This window comes from Nothobranchius furzeri, chromosome 8 (genome assembly GCF_043380555.1).
Source record: "Nothobranchius furzeri strain GRZ-AD chromosome 8, NfurGRZ-RIMD1, whole genome shotgun sequence".
Taxonomy (NCBI): Eukaryota; Metazoa; Chordata; class Actinopteri; order Cyprinodontiformes; family Nothobranchiidae; genus Nothobranchius; species Nothobranchius furzeri.
Genome location: NC_091748.1, coordinates 75817154 through 75822903, shown reverse-complemented (window position 1 = coordinate 75822903; position 5750 = coordinate 75817154). Strand labels below are relative to the sequence as shown.

The 5750-nt window shown below is 43.1% G+C and overlaps 1 protein-coding gene across 1 annotated transcript in view; it reads right to left on the bottom strand.

The window, feature by feature from the left end:
- The window catches only part of rgs5a (regulator of G protein signaling 5a), a 10704-nt gene extending 10631 nt beyond the window's left edge, over positions 1-73 (bottom strand). Inside the window, exon 1 of the mRNA XM_015971159.3 lies at positions 1-73. This exon is cut by the window's left edge and continues 88 nt beyond it. The gene's annotated coding sequence lies outside the window, so the exon portion shown is untranslated.
- Positions 74-5750: the final 5677 nt, after the last annotated feature.

The following is a 5750-nucleotide window of genomic DNA, read 5'->3' as shown; positions in this document are numbered from 1 at the left end:
TCCCTGCTAGTCTTCTGAGTTCCTGTCACTGTCTGACTCTGGCTTTCAGCACTTGGGAGTTTTATACAGACGCCCTTTGGGCTGGAGGCCAACCGCTAAGCCAATCAGACTGGAATGTGTTCAGCACGGGCGCTGAAGGTCCCCGGCTCAGGAAGGGCGTGTCTTCAGGTCCAAGTGGGTGTTCACCTTCAGGTTTTAGTAAACCAGCAGATCCTGGGGAAGGAAAAGCACAGACGTCAGTTGTTTTTAAACCGCTTTGGTGTTTATTTCATTTTTAACAAGAGCTTTCTAGATGCTTTATTTTTTTCTGAATTTCTTTGTGTTTTCTGAAACATTAGTTTTCATCCCCCCCCAAAAAAAAATTAGACTAATCACAAATTGTAAAAATTGTTAATAAAGTAAATAATTTAAATTTCACATGTATAAAAAGTATAAAAAAATAAAACCTTTCTCTTATCCATAGGATACAACCCAGTTCTGGTAATTTTCCATACAATGACTTTACCTTCCTCAGAAGGATGGATGAAACCGATCTTTTACCACATGAAGGGATTTTTGTGTCACATAGACAAAGAGAGGCCTTGATCATTTTATCTGCCACTTTCACCAGTTAAGTGTTTTCCTGTCATGAGCACCACAGTAGTCATATCAAGAAGTCATTCGAGAAAAAGAAAAACCATCCATCCATTCTCTTCCACTTATTCGGAGTCGAGAGGCCCCGACTTCCCTCTCCCCATCCACTTGGGCCAGCTCCTCTGGGGGAATCTGGGCGTTCCCTGACCAGGTGAGAGACATAAAAAAATTCACCATCAATTCCTAACGTTTGGGCTCATTTTGAATTTTTTTGTGTGGATTCAGCAAAGCTGGATGAAAATGATGCACCGTGCAAGAACTACCTAACAAAGGTACGCTATGAACTTTCACAGGAAACACTGTGCCAGTTAGCTCGCCTGCACAGTCCGGCATGACGTTTTTCAGGCAAATCTCCCTTTTAATTCTTCTAAAGCTACGCTGATAACACTTGCCATCTACGTGTACATCCATGTGTAAGTCCTAGTTTACGCTTCTGTGTCTTTGTTGATACAGAGACACGCAACACCATTCTCCGTATTTGTGAGGGCTCTCCAGCAGGCTCGCAAGGATGGGCGGATTCGACGGACAATGCAAGCTTGTGATTGGTCAGGATGCCGCTTTCGTCAACAGCATCGCCATTGTGCTCTGAAAACATCCAAAGGAAGCTGAATGTTATATTTTATACGTATTAGTTTCAATATAAATCTATAACGAGCCTTTTACTTTTTTAAATCGTGTATATGTTTATTAAATTAAAAATATATGCGAGTTACTACCCGCTAGCCACCGAAGCTGCAACTACTAAGCAACTAACCAACCATAGATAACTTCTTTGGATCTAAAAAAAATATTTTAAGCTGCATTCTGCTTGACCGCCAGTGTCCACCAGCAGGTTCGGGGGTGGTCACCACGACAGGCATTGATGACCCTGCAGTCACAGCTCCGGTTGGCCGCCTCAACAATGGAGGCTCGGAACAGAGCCTAGTCGGACTCAATGTCTCCCGCCTCCCCTGGAAAATTTTGAAAGTTCTGTCAGAGCTGGGAATTGAAGCTCCATCTGACAAGAGACTCTGCCAGGTGTTCCCAGCAGATCCTCACAATACGTTTAGGCCTGCCAGGTCTGACTGGCATCGGAGCCAACTCACCACCAGGTAGTGGTCAGTTGACAGTTCCGCCTCTTTCATCACTCGAGTGTCCAAGAAACGCAGCTGCAGATCAGAGCACATATGGACACCTTTATGTCTGAACAGGCTGTTCATAATGGAAAATCCATGATGAAGACATATATATATAGCTGGAACCTCTCAACCTTGCACAACAACTCAGGCTCCTTCCCCACCAGAGAGGTGACATTCAGCATGCCAAGAAGAAGAAAATGACATCTAGAATCCAGCTCGTTAGCTTTGTTGAGCTGAATTTAGCTCGTGTGTCAGCAGAACAAAGGACTAGAGCCTGATTTATGCTTCTCCATCTGCGTCAGTGCGGAGACACGCAACGCCATTATCCGTCCTTGCGTAGGGCTCCGGCAGGCACGCAAGTACGTATGGAGTCGAGCCCACTGTTTTAAACATCCGTCGAATGAGACGGATTACGCAAGCTTGTGATTGGTCAGGACGCCGCTGTTGTTTACAGCGCCGCCATTGCAAAGAGAGCCGAGGATAACTAGCGGCAGACACGGAGAAGCTTGAAGAATACCTCGCGAAAAACTCTAAAAATATGAACATTTAATTCTCCCGTGACTGGAGGAGTGAAAAGATGCGCAGCAAGCGTTTTATTTGTGGACGGAAATGACAGGAAACGTGGGTTTAGAGGTGGGGAGCGCATGAAGAGGTGGAGGAGGATGAGAGACAAATATGTCCGTGTTTAAAGTCTCTTACATACACCAAAAACACAATATAAACACACTATCTTGGACCGATACATGACAGGATACCACAGAACAGCGCTACGCCCTCTGCTGTCCTGCCGGGGAATTGCTTTGCAACACTCACCAGGAGACGGAGAAGTATGAGAGCAAAACGCTTCCGTCAATCCGTGCGTGTCTGTCCCTTGCGGAGCTGACGGAGAAGCATAAACCAGGCTTTAGCACACACCCTGGAGGGACGCCGAGTCGTGTTATTGGTGGAGGTTTTCTTGACAAATGCGAGAGAACCACTTTATAAATTTTTTCTTAATCTCCCTGATATATTTATACTGTGTTGTAACGTTGATGAAAAAAAACCCACTTTTCTTCCAATCTAGTGAAGATTTTATAAAATATTTGGTGTAACTTCCGTCTGCTTGGTTTAAATTAAAAATAATTCCTGCTGATCCCAAAATCTCATTAGACCTTGATGGCTCCAGCCGGGTTGTTATTTTAGTTCTTACGCTCCAGACCGCTCAAGTCTTTATCTTTCATCCGTTACTTGACTGGATGAGTTATTATTCGACCGAGTCACAACAAAGATTAAAGTGAGAAGCTATTTTTTCCTCAGTCTGCGTACCGATCAGAACTCAGATCTTTGGCAGACGTTATTAAAAATAATCTCAAAGTATCTGATGACTTAATGAGAAAGTCGTTACGTCAGATTTATTAAGACTCGTTAATCCTCAGTGTGTTTAATATAAAAATGTCTCCATCCACTTTAGTTTATTACCGTCATAGAAAAACAAGAATGTTTCACACGTTACTCAGTGTGAACGGCTCGTTTTGGAGTTTCTGTGTAAAAGTCTCCTGAACAGCCTCTGTTTGGAGAAGTAGAGTTTACTGACTGGTGAGCTAACGGCTGGCCCGAGTGCTGTTTTATTCTAAACCTTTGCCCTAGGGTTGTTTACTTTAATGGTTATTCATAAATGTAAATGTCAACAACAGCAGCAAACGGTAGCACTTCCTGTTTATCGATGGAAAATTCTGCTTTGGTGTGAAGTCCACGTGAACTACAACCAGCTGCTAAACTCCTGCTGGACCTAAATCCTAGATGCACCAGATGTTCTGCTCTCTGTCTGCCTCAGGTGATCTCATGTAGACATCCCTTAGGTCTGAAAGAGTTGTTGCGTCACTGCACAAGCCAGGAGATCAGGTGTCTGCAACACTCTGTGGTCTCAGCATCACTTAAACAAGCTGTTGGCTCATCAGAAGGTGAACTATTTATCTGAACTGAGTCCATTCAAGAAGCAATTATAATATTTACAAAGAACAAATTTTACAAATCGGCTACAAAGGGACAACAAACAGCAACAGTCTCTGAAAATGAACGTGTATTCATTAATTTCCCACATAAACACAGGTCCTTCTGACAAACTCAAAGCTTTATTTTCTTTGATCGTTAAACTAAGTTCATAGTTTAGCTGCGTCGTCTGATAAATAAACAGCTCCCAGTGTGAAGAACAGTCAAATCTGAGAAGGAAACTTCTGAATGGAGTCCTCTTGGTCCTCCCGGCCACGGTTCAGTCGTCAGCTCTGGAGGGAATCAGCTTGAAAGCAGAAATGCACCCAGAAAGAGCAGGTTTCGGTTCTTCCTGTGCTGCAGACACACACCGGATCGCTGTCAGTTACGTAACTGCTGCTCTTATCAACTTGTTATCAGTGGTTTTATAAACAACATCTGATCCAGATGATGAAAGTTACTTTTAGTGGAGTTAGGAGGGCAGATCACTTAGATATTCTAATCTAGACACTGGATGTGAATCCTCTTGTTTTTCTTTGGCCTTCGTGGTCAAGACGAGCACTCAGCCAGCTTTTATTAGAGTTTCCTGGAAGCCGACGCTCGGAAAGGGGCAGCCCTTTAAGTGGATGTGTGTCTGGGACGATGGCAGGAGCCAAACAGCTGTTAACTAAACAGTTGGCATCCAGGTGCTTTGATTTTCATTCGAACAGAAGCTTCATGCTCAATTTAGAGTTGTGATCTTGATCTGAAAGTGCAGAAAACACCATAAAAGCCTCCAAATGGCTGAATGAAGACACCGAGGTCACACCGAGACATTTTTGTAAGATTTTCAGCTTTCAGACTCAAAGCTACTGAACTTGAGGCTCCACTAAAGTGCACATGAAAGGCTATTCTTAATTAAACCTGAATGTTCTCTTCCAGAAGATTCAGAGTTGGGACGTGTCATGCAGCCAGGATTATGGGAATGCTTGTGTTTAATGTTTGTGTCTCGCAGCCGCACCTGGTTTCAGTTCCTGGGAACAATCGCCCTTTTGAAGGCTGATTGTGAGCATTTATCACTCCTTTTAAAGAAATCACGGCTCAATACTTTCACCCCCTCCACCACTGCTTTTATTGTCTCCAGATTGTTTTTCTTGCTGCCAGACTGACCGACGAGTGTGTTTCTTGTTCCAGAAATACCTGCGCGCACCAATCTCGGGCTTATCTCAGAGCTCCATTATGAATCTTTGGCTCAGGTTATAGATTGCACACATTCCTTCTGACATTTTGCTCACTTCTCACTAAAGGTCGACAACGTGCATCTGATGAAAAACATAGCAAAACAGCGGGACAAAGTGTTACTGAGTGGACTAGAGGAACAAACAAGTCTAAAAACATTTACGTGTTTTAAATTCACTCATTTAAATAAAGGACTACCTCTTGAAGCTCATCAAGAGATTGCCAGGAGTGTACAAAGCAGGAATCAGAGCAAAAGGAGACTACTCAGATGAAAATAAAATATAAAACATGTTTTCAGTTTTTTCACCTTATTTTGTTAAGTATATAACTCCACATTCAATTCAATTCAAGTTTATTTATAAAGCGCCAAATCACGACAAGAGTCGCCTCAAGGCACTTCACATAATAAACATTCCAATCCAGGTCAGTTCATTAAGCCAATCAGAAAAATTGTTTCCTACATGGGGAACACAGCAAATTGCATCAAGTCACTGACTAGTGTCAGTGACTTTACAGCAATCCTCATACTAAGCAAGCATTTAGCGACATTGGAGAGGAAAACTCCCTTTTAACAGGAAGAAACCTTCAGAGGATCCTGGCTCAGTATAAGCAGCCATCCTCCGCGACTCACTGGGGATGGAGGAGACAGAGCACACACACACACACACACACACACACACCACACACACACACACACACACACACACACACACACACACACACACCAAGTAGTGTTTCTATGGTTACATTGTGATTTCTTAGTAAATATTCTATTTGGCAAGAGATAAACTTTATTGCATTTATCCTAGTGAA